This window comes from Moschus berezovskii, chromosome X, assembly GCF_049115385.1.
Source record: "Moschus berezovskii isolate FMDL1 chromosome X, NW_MosBer_1.0, whole genome shotgun sequence".
NCBI lineage: Eukaryota > Metazoa > Chordata > Mammalia > Artiodactyla > Moschidae > Moschus > Moschus berezovskii.
Window position 1 is genome coordinate 133006961 of NC_142488.1, and position 18744 is coordinate 133025704.

Genomic DNA, 18744 nt, shown 5'->3' on the forward strand with positions numbered 1-18744 from the left:
TTATTTCTCCACTGATCTCCAGTAGCATTCTGGGCACCTACTGACCTGGGGAATTCCTTATTCAGTACCCTATCATTTTGCCCTTTGATACTGTTCATGGGGTTCTCAAGGCAAGTATACTGAAGCGGTTTGCCATTCCTTTCTCCAGTGGACCACATTCGGCTGTGGTCCATGTGATCAGATCGACTAGTTTCCTGTGATTATGATTTCAGTGTGTCTCCCCTCTGATGCCCCCTCGCAATACCTATCGTCTTAGTTGGGTTTCTCTTTCCTTGGGCATAGGATATCTCTTCACAGCTGCTTCAAGAAAGCACAGCCGCTGCACCTTACCTTGGACGAGGGGTGTCTCCTCAAGGCCGCCCCTCCTGACCTTGAACATGGAGTAGCTCCTCTCAGGCCTCCTGTGCCCACACAGCCACCGCCTATTGGACGCGGGGTAGCTCCTCTCAGCCGCCGGCCCTGGCCTCGGGCGTGGGGTAGCTCCTCACAGCTGAGCCTCTTTGAGTGGTTGGTTGCGCCGGTGCCGGCGTCTCTCACGTCTGCGCCGCCGGGGCCGGCGTCTCTTGCGTCTGCACCGCTGAGGCCTGCATCTCTCCTGTCTGGAGTCCAAAATGGTGGTGGCCAAAAGACAAGGAAGGGAAAAGCCCTCAAAAATAGAACAAAGGATGGTCCGAGGCCCAGAGTGAGGACCTCAGGTAAATCAAACAACATTCCTAGTTGGCCCAATTTACATAAGGCAGGCCCAGGAGAAAAAAAAAAAAAGCATATAAAAAGAGGACCCAAAGCTAGCTCTCCCTCTCTCTCCCGCACGCTGGGCCACTTTTCTCTTTGTGTCTTTGGACCGACGTGCCCTCATGCCTTGAAGATGGATTTTCCTGCTATCTTCTAAATAAAACAGAGCTGTAACACTGAGTTGTAACGCTGATTTGTCTAAGAGCTATAACACGGTCCATTTGAGACCTGAGAGCTATAACACAGTCTGTCCAAGACCCGAGAGCTGTAACACACTGATGGGGCTTTAATGTCCATCACTCCAAATTTTTGTTGTGACGAGACGAAGAACCGAGTAACATACACATGCGTGACATCCATGGTGCCGTGTCTTGGGTTTAACCTGGCTGAAACAACCTCCGCCCGGAAGAGGCCAAGCACAGCAGGAGCCCAACTCAGCAAAGCTCCCATGGTAGAAGCAGAAAGCGAAGAAAACCCAGCGCAGGGGAAGGCCCATTGTGCTGGAAACCGGGACAGCGAAAAACGAACTCAGCAGAAAGCTCACGTGGCCCAGTCTCAGATTCCAGAAGATTTCCGGTTAAGGTAGGAGATCCCTCGCTCCTATGGCTGGAGGGACATATGCCTCACGATATCTTAATTCCTTTACAATCTCTCATTTCTTGTTTCCTTGAACCCCCCGTGAACAGGCGTGTGCCAGTGGGCGCAACTGAGGGACTCTGGAGAGGCTACTCTTCGGTATATCCCAAAGGCACTATCTGCTGGGCCCCAGTAGCTGTTACCCAAGCCAGTGGAGGTTCTTCTGTCCTTACTCTTCTCTGTGCCAAGGATCAGGCCAATGAAAACTGTGAGCACAAGTCAGATATTTAGCAAATTTCTCGGTTGGCTATGAAGGGGATTCCTTGGCACATTTTTCCCACTGCTTTCTCCTCCTGCCCTTCAGCTCTCTTTCCCGGGACTTAAGCCCAACCAAAACCCAGGATGCCTGACTTCAGGACCTAATGAAGCTCAGGCTCTGATGTCTCATTGCAAAAATTCAGTGAGAGACAAAGCGATAGTAAAAGGTAAGCTAGTTAGGATTTAGAGAGAAGTGCGGCACTCTTATAGGATACAGGCCAAGGAATGCAGCCTGGCTAGGTTTTGCAAGAGGGGTGAATTCATATGCTAATGAGTGTGAGGATCATCCCAGCCATTGGGGAACCAACCAATCCTCCCTCTTTTGAAGTGCCTTAGAGATGTCCTGCCACCTCTGGGTGTGTTTGCTGGCTTATAGATTGGGGATTAAGGTTTACTTGAATTTGACTTGTCATCTTGGACCCAATTGATTTTACTCGGTTTACGTTATGCCCTTGTGCTATGACATTCTTTCAAAGGTTGCGCTCTGTCCCATTCCCTCCTGTTTCATGCTCTTTTACTAAGTCCCATCCGGGCCCACAGTGTTGCCTCTACAATCGTCTGGAGGCACAACCAAAAAATAGCTAGCCTTGGAAGGGAAATGCTATATAATATCAACCCCACTAGTCCTACCCAGTAATGATCATACTGGAGACCTTGGGTACGCCCAAACTCCAGTCCGGGGGTCCCAGGAGGTCATCACGCCTAAGGATCTGGTCCTCAAACGGTTGTCACGCCTCAACCTGCTCAGGGATCCGTCAGTCCCAGAGGTCCCAGGAGGTCGTCATGCCTCGACCTGCCCAGGGAACCAATTCTCGGGAGGCCGTCATGCCTCGACCTGCCAGGGGTTTCGATCTCCAGGAGGCTGTCACGCCTCAGCCTGCTTGGGGATCTGCACCCTGACCCGGGGATGCCTGGCTCTCAGGTTGTGACAGTACTAGGTAGGATGAGCTTACATTATGATCTCTATTCCCATCCATGGTGGACACACCAGCAATGAGTTAAGATTCAGATCAGTTCAGTTCAGTCGCTCAGTCGTGTCTGACTCTTTGTGACCCCATGAATCACAGCACGCCAGGCCTCCCTGTTCATCACCAATGCCCGGAGTTCACTTAAACTCATGTCCATTGAGTCGGTGATGCCTTCCAGCCATCTCATTCTCTGTCATCCCCGTCTCCTCACGCCCCCAATCCCTCCCAGCATCAGAGTCTTTTCCAGTGAGTCAACTCGTCGCATGAGGTGGCCAAAGTATTGGAGTTTCACCTTTAGAATAAGTCCTTCCAAAGAACACCCAGGATTGATCTCCCTTAGAATGGACTGGCTGGATCTCCTTGCAGTCCAAGGGACTCTCAAGAGTCTTCTCCAACACCACAGTTCAAAATCATCAATTCTTCGGCACTCAGCTTTCTTCAGAGTCCAACTCTCACATCCATACATGACCACGGGAAAAACCATAGCCTTGACTAGACGGACCTTTATTGGCACAGTAATGTCTCTGCTTTTTAATATACTATCTAGGTTGGTCATAACTTTCCTTCCAAGGAGTAAGCGTCATTAAATTTCAGGGCTGCAATCAGAGTTAAGATTCAGCTTAGTTCAGTTCAGTCACTCAGCCGTGCCCGACTCTCCGCGACCCCATGAATCACAGCACACCAGGCCTCCCTGTCCATCACCAACTCCCGGAGTTCACTCAAACTCATGTCCACAGAGTCGGTGATGCCATCCAGTCATCTCATTCTCTGTCATCCCCTTCTCCTCCCCCCCCCAAACCTTTCCCAGGATCAGAGTCTTTTCCAGTGACTCACTCTTCGCATGAGGTGGCCAAAGTATTGCAGTTTCAGCTTTAGCATCAATCCTTCCAATGAACATCCAGGATTGATCTCCTTTAGAATGGACTGGTTGGATCTCCTTGCAGTCCAAGGGACTCTCAAGAGTCTTCTTCAGCACCACAGTTCAAAAGCATCAATTCTTCGGTGATCAGCTTTCTTCACTGTCCAACTCTCATATCCATACATGACCACAGGAAAAACCATAGCCTTGACTAGACGGACCTTGTTTCGCAAAGTAATGTCTCTGCTTTTTAATATACTATCAATGTTGGTCATAACTTTCCTTCCAAGGTTTAAGTGTCTTTTAATTTCATGGCTGCAATCAGCATCCACAGTGATTTTGGAGCCCCCAAAAATAAAGTCTGACAGTGTTTCCACTGTTTCTCCATCTATTTCCCATGAAGTAATGGGACCAGATGCCATGATCTTTGTTTTATGAATTTTGAGCTTCAAGCCAAGCTTTCACTCTCCTCTTTCACTTTCATCAAGAGGTTTTTGAGTTCCTCTTCACTTTCTGCCATAAGGGTGGTGTCATCTGCATATCTGAGATTATTGATATTTCTCCCAGAAATCTTGATTCCAGCTTGTGCTTCTTCCAGCCCAGCGTTCCTCATGATATATTCTGCATATACGTTAAATAAGCAAGGTGACAATATACAGCCTTGACGGACTCCTATTCCTATTTGAAACCAGTCTGTTGTTCCATATACACTTCTGACTGTTGCTTCCTGACCTGCATAGAGGTTTCTCAGGAGGCAGGTCAGGTGGTCTGGTATTCCCATATCTTTCAGAATTTTCCACAGTTTATTGTGATACAAGATTACAACCCTTTAATTCTACCCAGCACTGGTCTTACTGGAGACCTTGGGGATGCCCAAACTCCAGTCCTGGGGTCTCAGGAGGTCATCACACTTTGACCTGCCTAGGATCTGGTCCTCAAACGGCTGTCATGCCTCAACCTGCTGGGGGATCCACCAGTCCCAGGGGTCCCAGGAGGTCATCACACCTCGACCTGCCCAGGGGCCCAATTCTTGGGAGGCCATCACTCCTCGACCTGCCTGGGGATTCAATCTCTAGGAGGTTGTCACGTCTCAGCTTGCCTGGGGATCTGATCCGGGGACGCCTGGCTCTCAGGTTGCGACAGTTCTGGGTAGGATAAGCTTCAGAAAGACTCATCCCTAAGGAAGTCCATGGAAATCGAAGGAGGCCTATTAGGTTTTTTTTGTTTTTTTCCTTTTTCCTTTCTCCCTGTCATGCCTGTCTTTCAGATGGGAAATAACCAATCCACTTCCCGGCAGACGCCCTTGAGATTCAGCCTTGATAACTGGAAGCTATTTGACCCTCTAGCTCTAAGGAAAAGTCGCTTGAAATTCTTTTGTGTCACTGTGTGGCCAAAATATCCACTGGGGGACGAGGAACGCTGGCCTGAGGATGGGACTTTAAATTACAATACCATCCTGCAATTAGAATTATTCTGCAAAAGACAAGGGAAATGGACAGAGATCCCCTATGTCCAGATTTTCTTCCAACTAAGAGATATGAAGGAACTCTGTCTTAAGTATGGGATTGTTATATGCCCTAAAAGTGAGCCCACTAGGCAAATGTTGTTAGGCACAGGCAACCATGGAAAGGAACCCCCCCGTGAAGGCTCACCTCCCACAGCTCCTGAGTTGTCTGGTGCTCCTTCCTTGTATCCAAACGTGCCCCCATATCTGGAAGCACCCCTCCATCAAAAGCCAGCTTGAGTATTTCCCTTAGTTGAAACTGGAGGAGAATTCGGACCAACCCAGGTCCATAAGCCCTTCTCCCTCTTAGAACTAAGACAGATCAAACAAGACCTGGGAAACTATACAGATGACCCAGGAAAATATATAGATATGTTCCAACATATCACCTTGGCCTTTGACTTGACGTGGAAGGACATCAGGGTCATATTTAGTCAAACTTTATCTGACCCTTAATATACTAGGGTCTTAAAGGAAGCCCTGAGGTATGCAACGGGGCTTCACATGTCCAGTGATAAATACCCAGTTGGGGAAACTGCAGTCCCCTCCTCCAATCCTAATTGGAATTATAATGATCCTGAGCACATCGGGGAAAGGGATCATTTTCTAATCTGTGTGAAAGCAGGACTAAAAGTATCCCAGCAAAAAGTAATTAGCTATGCCCGGGTCTCAGCAATAACTCAGGAGCCCAGTGAGAACTCCATTGCCTTTCTGGAAAGGCTAAAAGAGTCCCTCCAAAAGTTTACCAATCTGGACTTAGACTCTTACAAGGGACAGGTGATTTTAAAGGAAAAATTCCTGTCCCAATGTGCATCAAATATCAGAATTAAGTTACAACAGCTACAGAAACAGGACCCTGCTGCCTCTTTAGATGAGATGATCCAGACAGCCACCAATACCTTTTATAACAGAGAACAGGAGGAGGCCAAGGCCCAGGAGAGGGAGAGAAGGAAAGAGACAAGGCATGCCCAGATGCTGGCAGCCCTCCAGGGAAGCCCTATGGCAAACCCCGAGTCCTTGAAAGACAAGGCACTAGACAAATGCCTAATCTGTAGACAGGCGGGGCATTGGGCCAAAGAGTGTCCAAACCGTGACAAGTCTCCTAGAATGACTTGCCACAAATGCCATCAACTGGGACATTCATTGGGCGGCACCCTGCCCTCAGGACCCAAGAGCCTCAAGGTCAAGTGCCAAGCCTTCCCTCACGATGGTTCATTCAAGAGGACTGAAGCAGCCCGCTCCAGGCAGCCTGCCTGTCACAGATGACCATCACGGGTCTGGAGACAAGGGTGCAACTGGATGTAGCAGGTAGACCCGAGAATTTCTTGGTTGACACAGGGGCTGCCTACTCTGTCTTGATCTACTCTGGAGCCTTCTCCTCCCAAACCTGTACCATTTTGGGTGCTACAGGAAAAGCAACTACTAAAAGATTCACCCGAGCACTTCTTTGTTGCTGGGATGGACAAATATTTTCCCACCAGTTTCTGGTGGTCCCTGAGTGTCCTACTCCCTTATTGGGAAGAGACATACTCACTAAACTGGGGACCACCCTTGTGATGGGAAGCTTTTCAGTCCCTAGAGCCCTGCAGCTCCTGGTTACTACTGAAGCACCCATTACACCTTCTCCAATAGAGAGGGACCAAAAAATTTGGGAGGACAAAATTAACCCCCAGGTGTGGGACCAGGGGATTCCTGGACGAGCCCACCAAGCTGAACCGGTCATCACCGTCCTCTAAGATCCCACTCGGTTTCCTAACTGGAAACAATATCCCCTCAAAAGAGAGGCTCGGGAGGGACTACAGCCTTTAATAAATAAATTCCTTGCTTGTGGGCTATTGGTCCCCACCAGTTCGCCATGTAACACCCCAATCCTTTCAATAAAGAAAAAAGATGGAACCTGGCGAATGGTTCAAGATCTCTGGATCATAAATGAAGCTGTAGTCCCCCTCCATCCCACAGTACCCAATCCCTATGTAATCTTGGGAGAAATCCCACCCAGTGCCAAGTGGTTTACAGTCTTGGATCTCAGTGCTCTCCAGATGAGGAAAATGCCCAACAACATGCAATTCAGGTTCTAAACTTTTTGGCAGAAAGGGGATATAAAGTCTCCCGAGCTAAGGCACAGATGGTCGAGACAGAGGTCGCTTACCTGGGAGTTCAGATTACACACGGGTCCAGGAGGCTGTCCTCTGATCGGGTACAAGGAATACTCCAGTTGCCCTCCCCCATGACTCGAAAACAATTGCGAGCTTTCCTGGGGCTAACTGGGTATTGTAGAATCTGGATACCCAACTATGGTCTAATTGTCCAGCCCTTATATGAAAGCTTAAAGGGACGGGATGATTCAATCCCACTGATGTGGGGAACTACTCAAAAGAAGGCAGAGGCTACACTAAAACAGACCCTAACTTAGGCACCTGCCTTGAGGTTTCCAGACCCAGAAAAAGCATTCCAACTTTATGTCCATGGAAGAGAGGGAATAGCCTTAGGTGTGTTAACTCAAAGATTGGGATCTGAGCCTCAGACTGTAGCTTACTTATCCAAGAGGCTCGATCCAACCACCCGAGGCTGGCCCCCCTGCCTTCATAATCTTGCAGCTATTGCAATCATGATAGAAGATGCTTTAAAACTCTCCTTTGGAGGCACACTATTTTTACCAGCCACCAAGTAAAACAACTCCTAAATGGGAGAGGCCATTTATGGATGTCTGATCAAAGAATCCTCAGATATCAAGTAATGTTGATGGAAAATCCAGGCCTCACTATATCCCCTTATGAGGTTCTTAACCCAGCCATCCTCCTGCCTACCCCCAAGGGCTGTCTCCCCTTTCACTCTTGTCTAGAAACTTTGGACCACTGGACAAAACCCCAAGAGGGATTGTCGGAAGATCCTCTGCTCAATCCTGAGTAAATCTGGTACACTGATGGAAGCAGCTTTGTCTTGGATGGAAAAAGAAGAGATGGGTAAGGAGTAGTCTCCAATTTTGAGACCATAGAGGCTAAGCCTCTACCACCAGGTACTTCAGCCCAATTAGCTGAGCTCATAGCCCTGACCGGAGCTTTAGAGCTGGGAAAAGGAAAAAGAGTAGCCATTTACACTGACTCCAAGTATGCCTTTCTGGTGTTACATGCACGTGCGGCTATTTGGAAGGAAAGGGGCCACTTGACCACCTGAGGGTCCCCAATCAAATATGATGATCAAATTCTTAGAGTCTTGGAGGCAGTCCATCTGCCCTCTGAGGTTTCAGTCTCCCACTGTAAAGGACACCAAAAAGGGAGCACAGAAATGGCACGGAGGAACCAAGCAGCTGATCAGGCAGCTAAGAGAGCAGCATTACAGAACCATGACCTAATAGGGGTTGCCACCTTAGTTCCACAGACTAATTTGACAGAAACTTCTTCATATACTGAAGGTGAGGTTCTTAAAGCTAAGAGTGAGGGCTTTCAAGAAGATCATATGGGGTGGTCCCAAAAGGAGGGACTTCTTTTTCTGCCTGGGAACCTCCAGTGGAAGTTGGCTAACCCCTTACATGCCACCACTCATTTAGGGGAAAAGGCCCTCCAAAGATTACTAGAACGGTCCTTCAAAGGAACAGGCTTCCAAACAACTATAAGGCAAGTGGTCTCCTCTTGTTCCACTTGTCAATTAAACAACCCCCAAGGAGCTCGAAGACCCCAGCTGGCCGAGCCCGTCCAATGACATGGGGCCTACCCAGGAGAGGACTGACAGATAGACTTCACCCAGATGCCAGTTTCTCAAGGGTATAAATACCTACTAGTCATGATAGATACATTCACAGGATGGATTGAAGGCTTTCCCACCTGGGCTGAGAAGGCTGAGGGGGTGGTAAAAAAAACTGCTCCATGAAATCATTCCAAGCTTCTGGTCTGCCCAGGTCATTACAAAGTGGCAATGGGACATCATTTACTTCTAAGGTCACACAAGGGTTCTCTAAAGCATTGGGCATTACTTATTATCTCCATTGTGCCTGGAGGCCTCAGTCTTCAGGAAAAGTAGAAAGAGCCAACCAATTCTTAAAATCAGCGATAAAAATGATAACCCAGGAGACCTCCTGGGATGGAAGGAGGTTTTACCAATAGCTCTCTTCTGCACCCAAATTGCCCCTAAGGAGCAGGTTGGTCTTAGTCCTTATGAGATGTTATATGGAAGATCTTTTGTTTATGTCAATGACCTCTTCCTAGATCCAGAGGTTCAGACCCTCCAGTCTTATACCATGGCCATTGGGCAATTCCAACAGGATATACGCTTGTGGGGTATGAACCAGGACCCAAAAGATTCTAAGGAGTCACCACTATATGCTCCAGGGACTCAAGTCCTAATTAAAATCTGGAAAGATGGGTCCCCAAAGGCTCAACTCCAGCCACATGGAAGGGCCCCTATCCTTTCTACCCCCACAGCAGTCAAGGTACCGGGACATGACTCCTGGATCCGCTACTCACGAGTCAAGCCATGGAATAAAACAGAAGAGGACACTCAATACACCTGTGAGCCCCTGGGAGATCTCAGATACCTATTCAGGACTACAAATGAGTGCCATTTTAATGAACACCCCCAAAATCTGGTATCTGGGGATAAGATTTCTCTAGATAGCGCTAAAGAGTCAACACAGCTTGGCAGAGACTGTACTCCAAAACAGACAGGATATAGATCTTCTGATCCCTGAACAAGGAGAGACTTGAGCCATCCTGGAGATTTGAATTTAAAATTGGCTAATGCCCCTACTAGTCCTTGTTACACCATACTGACACTGTTTATGATTGTTCCACACAGTATAAATTGTCTAACCTGTTTTGTCTCTGCCCAGGTCAACAAACTGCAACATGCAGTGCCAGTTCAACAAAGATGTAAATCTACAGCCAACCACGGAAAATATCACTCACCCTTAGATGGACACTGCCATGAGGACTCTGAGGCCTGAGACTAGCAAGAGGGGGAGGCCCAATACCCCTCACTGTGCCAGTTCAGCAGGAAGTAGCCAGAAAGACCTCGACGCCCCTGTTCCCAAAAAATTGGGCCTCCCATCTCTTGAGGGGGCAATGTTAGGTAGGTAGAATAGGGAAAAGGAGTCCAAAATGGTGGTGGCCAAAAGACAAGGAAGGGAAAAGCCCTAGAAAATAGAACAAAGGAAGGTCCGAGGACCGAAGTGAGGACCTCAGGTAAATCAAACACTCCTGGCTAGCCAAATTTACATACGGCAGGCCCAGGAGAAAAAAAAAGCATATAAAAAGAGGAGCCAAAGCTAGCTCTCTCTCTCTCTCCTGCATGCTGGGCTGTTCTTCTCTTTGCATCTTTGGACCGACATGCCCTCATGCCTCGAAGATGGATTTTCCTGCTATCTTCTAAATAAAATAGAGCTGTAACACTAAGTTGTAACACTGATTTGTCTAAGAGCTATAACACGGTCCATTCGAGACCTGAGAGCTATAACACGGTCTGTCCAAGACCCGAGAGCTGTGACACGCTGACGGGGCTTTAACGTCCGTCACTCCAAATTTTTGTTGTGACGAGACAAAGAACCGAGGAACATACATACGCGTGACAAAACAATGAAAATACTCTTGATATAACAGAGGCATTTGTGTTACACAGCATTCCGATCTCCTCCTGCTCTTTTTCTTTCATTTTTTCTAGTAAATGCTGCTGTCTGGCAGCAAGAAATTTCCCTCTACCCTTCTAGCTTCTTCTGGCTGGCCTAAGAATTAAATTGACCTGAGGCAGATTAATAGGAGAAAATCACACAAAAGTTTAATAACATAAATACACGGGAGAGACCCAAGAGAACAGATCAACTTTACAAAACGGTTGAAATACTCACCCTGAATACTAACTTCAGCTAAAGACAAAAGAAGATATTGGGAGCATTAGTTTTGAAATCAAGAAAGACCCTATGGGGCCCTCTGGTATAGAAATTATTTCCTGTTTGTAGAAAAAGTCTTCATTCCACTTCCTTGACATTCCCTGAGTTCCAAAGGGCAGATTCAAATAATTGCTAATCAGAAAAATGAGGGAATGCATAAGAAAAGGAAGGGCAATCAAGAAACAATAGGGCAATGATAGGCCAGAGTCCTGGTTCCTCCTCAAGGGATATACAAAGCAATATCTTTGAGTCCTTCTGCAGGAACTAAGGCCTAGCTCCCCCTGTTACCTCACCATCAACCAATCAGAAAAAGTGTGCACACAGTGCAAGATAAAAATAATGGAGTTTATGACACCCTCTCCAAAAGATTAATTGTGATTACTTCCTCTTTTTCCCTTTAAAAAGTTCATGGTCATCAGAATCTTCAGAGTTTGTAGTTAGATATGAGTCCACCTTCTTGCTAATTTGCTGGCCTCGTGAATAAAGCAATTTTTCCTTTCCAACCATCATTTCTCTCTCAAGAAATTGGCTTTTGAGTGGCAAGCAGCCCAACCTGATTGGAAGGCAATTCACATGTGAATGGAAAAGCAAAGGTTTGCTTGGCCAGGCATGACAATGGAGCTCAGACTGGGCTCTGATCTCTAAGACTTGTCCCAACCACACCTAGCCTGTATTCTTTGCCCATGTCTCTACCGATAGCTCTGTTCCTATAATAGGCCCTCTATCTAAATTCTTCAGGCAATTAGGTGGAAAGTCAAAAGTTTTTTTCTGAATCTTTTGGGTCTTGATTCTCTTCAGCTCAAAATAATACACTTTCAAAGAGACATTTTGGGATGGGAAATTTTGTTCCCCTGCCTTGCTTTAATTTTTAATTAATTAATTTTTTTTTCTGTGCTGGGTCTTCATTGCTGCATGTAGGATTTCTCTAGTTGTGGTGAGTAGTGTTCAGGCTTCTCTTGTTGCAGAGCATAGGCGCTCAGGCATGTAGGCTTCTGTAGCTGTGGCACATGGGCTTAGTTGCCCCGCAGCATATGGAATCCTCCTGGACCAGGGATGATCAAACCCATGTCCTCTGCATTGGTGGAAACATTCCTGTCCACTGGACCACCAAGGCAGCCCCAGCATTACTTTGTGATATGTTACTCTCTAGTCATTTTGTTCTATTATTCAAAAACTTGTTTCCTGAGTACCATTCGTGTGCCTAGATGGATAGTGAATATATAGAAGTGAGTAAAAACAGACAGAACTCTGTCATCATGAGGTTTATACAAGGAGAAGAGGGAATAGAAAAGGAAATAAACATGATTTCTTATAGTAAGCAGTGCTATGAAGAAGACCAGGGTGCTGATTTAGCCAGTGATTGTGTGTGTGTGTGTGTGTGTGTGCGATAGGGACTTAGGAAAGGCCCCTCTGAGGAAGTCACTGGTGAGCTGAGACCTGAAGGACAGAAAACACAGGAAGAAGCTTTATAAATATATAAAGGACAGAGGAAACTGCATACTCAAAGGCCTGGATGTGACACATTGGCCTGTGATACTGGGCCTCTTCAACACCAGTGCCTGTTGGCTTACTCTTAAAATAACTACATGAATCTTCCAATAAAGAGTATATAAAGCTTTGACATTTTCCCAAATGGCAACCAGTCACCCCAAAGATTAGTTCAGACTAGGTGGCAGAAATAAATATTTTATCAAGTCAAACATTCAGCGGTCTTTGCTAATCGTATCACACTAGGCCTCACTGATAGGAAGTGCTTGGGCAGAGATTTGAAGATTTCACTTTTTCATTCTGATTTGAACATAGGAAGATAGTTGAATACAATATGAGCTGTGCCTAACAGTGGTTAGGAGTCAGCAGTCTGGAGCCAGATTGCCTGAATTTGGATCCTGGTTCTTTCATTTACAATCTCTGTGATTCTGAGTGGATTACATAAAACCACTGAGTTTTAATGCCCTCATCTGTAAATCATAGAAAATAAGTATTCATTTCAGAGAACAGTTATAATAATTAATTGCATTCATATTTGTAAAGCACATAGAACAATATCTGACACCTACTATTAAATAAATGTTGGCTAAATAAAATTAAATAATTACTATGGATAACCTGAGCTAAATTTTGACCTAAACTGTAAGAATGTCTTCATAATACTTACTGAAGAAGAATCATTCTGTACATTGTGGGTATGCATCAATACAAATTTATAATTCCTTATGAGTTGAATGAAAATTTCCTTTTTGGATTATCCAAAAAGGGTGCATGCATGCTAAGTCGCTCAGTGATGTCTGACTCTTTAGGACACAATGGGCTGTAGCCCTCCAGGCTCCACTGTCCATGGAATTTTCCAGGCAAGAACACAGGAGTAGGTTGTCATTTCCTACTCCAGGGAATCTTCCCGACCTATGTATTGAACCCGAGTCTCCTGCATCTCCTACATTACAGGTGGATTCTTTACCTGATGAGCCATTGGGGAATCTCATCCAAGAAGGGTATGCTAAGTAAATTGTTAATATAAAGAACTTTGTCATGTATGTTTAAGTTTCTTAAGGGATTACATTTTTTCTTCAAGTATTTTAGCATAATCTCTTTGTAAATGAACATTTGAAGTATTAATTATTACTCTCAATTTTTCAATTAATAATTTCATTTAATTAGATAATAGTCTATAAAATGTCACTGCTGCTACTGCTAGCTGCTCCTGCTGCTGCTGCTAAGTCGCTTCAGTCGTGTCCGACTCTGTGCGACCCCATAGACAGCAGCCGACCAGGCTCCACCGTCCCTGGGATTCTCCAGGCAAGAACAATAGAGTGGGTTGCCATTTCCTTCTCCGATGTGTGAAAGTGAAAAGTGAAAGTGAAGTCGCTCAGTCATGTCTGACTCTTTGCGACCCCATGGACTGCAGCCCACCAGGCTCCTCTGTCCATGCGATTTTCTAGGCAAGAGTACTGAAGTGGCTTGCCATTGCCTTCTCCGTATACAGACTTTATAATAATTCATACCTGGAAATATCATTCAAATGTACTTAAAACATACATATAATTTTAAAAGTCAATCTAACTTGATTTCCTCCAGGGTTTATTCCTTTCTCTTTTCATGTCTTCAGTTAAGTTCGGTTCAATCGCTCAGTCGTGTCCGACTCTCTGCAACCCCATGAATCACAGCACAAAAGGCCTCCCTGTCCATCACCAACTCCCGGAGTTCACTCAAACTCATGTCCACAGAGTTGGTGATGCCATCCAGCCATCTCATTCTCTGTCGTCCCCCTCTCCTCCCACCCCCAACCTTTCCCAGCATCAGAGTCTTTTCCAATGAGTCAACTCGTCGCATGAGGTGGCCAAAGTATTTCAGTTTCAGCTTTAGCATCAGTCCTTCCAATGAACATCCAGGATTGACCTCCTTTAGAATGTACTGGTTGGAGCTCCTTGCAGTCCAAGGGACTCTCAAGAGTCTTCTCCAACACCACAGTTCAAAAGCATCAATTCTTCGGCGATCAGCTTTCTTCACATGTAATAAAATTGTAGGCAAGATATACCTCAGGTAGGCAATTTCTAAAATGGTATGTTTTCTAAATAAAAGTTAGACCTTCAAATTCTCTTCTTCCTTCCAACCCAACCCTACACACAACATAGGGATTATAGAATTACCAAGTACAGAGAAGTACTGTACCTACTTTGGCCACCTCATGCGACGAGTTGACTCACTGGAAAAGACTCTGATGCTGGGAAAAGTTGGGGGCGGGAGGAGAAGGGGACGACCGAGAATGAGATGGCTGGATGGCATCACCGACTCTGTGGACATGAGTTTGAGTGAACTCTGGGAGTTGGTGATGGACAGGGAGGCCTGGCGTGCTGTGATTCATGGGGTCGCGGAGAGTCGGACACGGCTGAGTGACTGAACTGAACTGAACTGAACCTATGCTTCATGCAACTCTCGAACTCTGTGTTTCCCAACATTCATGCTCTGGTATCAGTGTCATGTATCAGAGTACATTCAAATATCTTGCCATGTGTTGTATCCCATACCCCACCTAGTCGCTTCAGTCACGTCCAACTCTTTGTGGCCCCATAGACTGTAGCCCGCTGGGCTCCTCTATCCATGGTATTCTCCAGGCAAAAATACTAGAGGGCATTGCCATTTCCTTCTCCAGGGAATCTTCTCAACCCAGGGAACAAACCTGGGTTTTTCTGGGTCTCCTGCATTAGTGAGTGGGTTCTTTACCACTAGTGCCACTTGGAAGTCCTTTTCTTTTCCTCCAGAAATAAGAAGCTTACACCTAGCAGCACCTGTATGCAGATTGGCCACACTGTTCTTTGGGCTTCCTCAGTGGTTCAGATGGTAAAGAATTTGTGTGCAGTGTAGGAGACCTGGGTTCAATCCCTGGGTCGGGAAGATCCCTTGGAGAAGGGATAGGCAACCCATTCTAGTATGCTTGCCTGGAGAATCCCACAGACAGAAGAGCCTGGTAAGGATGGGCTACAGTCCATGGGATTGCAACAGTTGGACATGACTTAGTGACAAAACTACCACTACTCTATTATTTATCTAGTATCATTAAAAATTGACTTCCAGATATTTGTACAATTACTTTTCTTTCTCTCTTTCTCAAATGATATCTCTGCAAAGCAATACCATGGGAATTCAGCAGGTCTCAAATTATAATCCTTAGTATTTGCTTTTGTAAGCAATCCATTGTATATTAATTACTATGAAGTCAATACCAAACAGTGCATGTGAATTTTGCTCATGTGCTCTATGTAGTAAAGTGCTGACATTGTTGTTCCTGTTTATTCACTCTATTATGGTTGCAATCTATACTGCATCTTATATCAACTCCTTCACCATGTGTGGACCTCCAGGGCTGGTGACATGCGTCACCACTCAAGTGTTTCAGTTCAGTTCAGTTCAGTCGCTCAGTTGTGTCCGACTCTCCGTGACCCCATGAATCACAGCATGCCAGGTCTCCCTGTCCATCACCAATTCCCGGAGTTCACTCAAACTCATGTCCACACAGTCGGTGATGCCATCCAGCCATCTCATTCTCTGTCGTCCCCTTCTCCTCCCGCCCCCAACCTTTCCCAGGATCAGAATATTTTCCAGTGAGTCAACTCGTCGCATGAGGTGGCCAAAGTATTTCAGTTTCAGCTTTAGCATCAGTCCTTCCAATGAACATCCAGGACTGATCTCCTTTGGAATGGACTGGTTGGATCTCCTTGCAGTCCAAGGGACTCTCAGGAGTCTTCTCCAGCACCACAGTTCAAAAGCAACAATTCTTTGGCAATCAGCCTTCTCAATAGGCCAAGTCTCACACCCATACATGACCACGGGAAAAAACATAGCCTTGACTAGACAGACCTTGGTTGGCAAAGTAATGTCTCTGCTTTTTAATATATTATCTAGGTTGGTCATAACTTTCCTTCCACGGAGGAAGCGTCTTTTAATTTCATGGATGCAACAGCATCTGCAGTGATTTTGGAGCCCCAAAAAATAAAGTCTGACATTGTTTCCACTGTTTCCCCATCTATTTCCCATGAAGTGATGGGACAGATGCCATGATCTTTGTTTTCTGAATGTTGAGCTTCAAGCCAAACTTTTCACTCTCCTCTTTCGCTTTCCTCAAGAGGCTTTTGAGTTCCTCTTCACTTTCTGCCATAAGGGTGGTGTCATCTGCATATCTGAGGTTATTGATATTTCTCCCGGCAGTCTTGATTCCAGCTTGTGCTTCTTCCAGCCCAGCTTTCCTCATGATGTACTGTGCATATAAGTTGAATAAGTGGGGTTACAATATACAACCTTGACGAACTCCGTTTCCTTTTGGATCCAGTCTGTTGGTTCCTTGTCCAGTTCAAACTGTTGCTTCCTGACCTGCATACAGGTTTCTCAAGAAGCAGGTCAGGTGGTCTGGTACTCCCATCTCTTTCAGTATTTTCCACAGTTTTTTGTGATCCACACAGTCAAAGGCTTTGGCATAGTCAATGAAGCAGAAATTGATGTTTTTCTGGAACTCTTGCTTTTTCCATGATCCAGCAGATGTTGGCAATTTGATCTCTGGTGCCTCTGCCTTTTCTAAAACCTGCTTTAACATCTGGAAGTTCACGGTTCACGTATTGCTAAAGCCTGGCTTGGAGAATTTTGAGCATGACTTTACTAGCGTGTGAGATGAGTGCAATTGTGCGGTAGTTTGAGCATTCTTCGGAATTGCCTTTCTTCGGGATTGGAATGAGGACTGACCTTTTCCAGTCCTGTGGCCACTGCTGAGTTTTCCAAATTTTCTGGTATATTGAGTGCAGCACATTCACAGCATCGTCTTTCAGGATTTGAAATAGCTCAATTGGAATTCCATCACCTCCACTAGCTTTGTTTTTAGTGATGTTTTCTAAGGAACACTTGACTTTCCATTCCAAGATATCTGGCTCTAGGTCAGTGATCACACCATCGTGATTATCTTGGTTGTGAAGAGCTTTTTGGTACAGTCTTCTGTGTATTCTTACCACCTATTCTTAATATCTTCTGTTTCTGTTAGGTCCATACCATTTCTGTCCTTTATCGAGCCCATCGTTGCGTGAAATGTTCCCTTGATATCTCTAATTTTCTTGAAGAGATCTCTTGTTTTTCCTATTCTGTTGTTTTCCTCTATTTCTTTGCATTGATCGCTGAGGAAGGCTTTCTTATCTCTCCTTGCTATTCTTTGGAACTCTGTATTCAGATGCTTATATCTTTCCTTTTCTCCTTTCCTTTTTGCCTCTCTTCTTTTCACAGCTATTTGTAAGGCCTCCTCAGATAGCCATTTTGCTTTTTTTGCATTTCTTTTCCGTAGGGATGATCATTGTCCCTGTCTCCTGTACAATGTCATGAACCTCTGTCCAGAGTTCATCAGGCACTCTATCTATGAGATCTAGTCCCTTAAATCTATTTCTCACTTCCACTGTATAAGCATTAGTCATTTGATTTAGGTCATGTCTCAGTGGTCTAGTGGTTTTCCCTACTTTCTTCAATTTAGTTCTGAATTTGGCAATAAGGAGTTCGTGATCTGAGCCACAGTCAGCTCTTGGTCTTGTTTTTGCTAACTGTATGCATCTTCTCCATCTTTGGCTGCAAAGAATATAATCAATCTGAGTTCGGTGTTGACCATCTAGTGATGTCCATGTGTAGAGTCTTCTCTTGTGTTGTTGGAAGAGGGTGTTTGCTATGACCAGTGTGTTCTCTTGGCAAAACTCTATTAGCCTTTGCCCTGCTTCATTCCGTGCTCCAAGGCCAAAGTTGCCTGTTACTCCAGGTGTTTCTTGACTTCCTACTTTTGCATTCCAGTCCCCTATAATGAAAAGGACATCTTTTTTGTGTGTTAGTTCTAAAAGGTCTTGTAGGTCTTCATAGAACCGTTTAACTTCAGCTTCTTCAGCATTACTGGTTGGAGCGTAGGCTTGGATTACTGTACTATTGAATGGTTTGCCTTGTAAACGAACAGAAATCATTCTGTCGTTTTTAAGATTGCATCCAAGTACTGCATTTCTGACTCTTTTGTTGACCATGATGGCTACTCCATTTCTTGTAAGGGATTCCTGCCCACAGTAGTAGATATAATGGTCATCTGAATTAGATTCACCCATTCTAGTCCATTTTAGTTCACTGATTCCTAGAATGTCTACATTCACTCTTGTCATCTCCTGTTTGACCACTTCCAATTCGCCTTGATTCATGGACCTAACATTCCAGGTTCCTATTTAATATTGCTCTTTATAGAATCGGACCTTTCTTCTATCACCAGTCAAATCCACAACTGGGTATTTGTTTTGCTTTGGCTCCATCCCTTCATTCTTTCTGGAGTTATTTCTCTGCTGATCTCCAGTAGCATACTGGGCACCTACCGACCTGGGGAATTCCTCATTTAGTATCCTATCATTTCGCCCTTTGA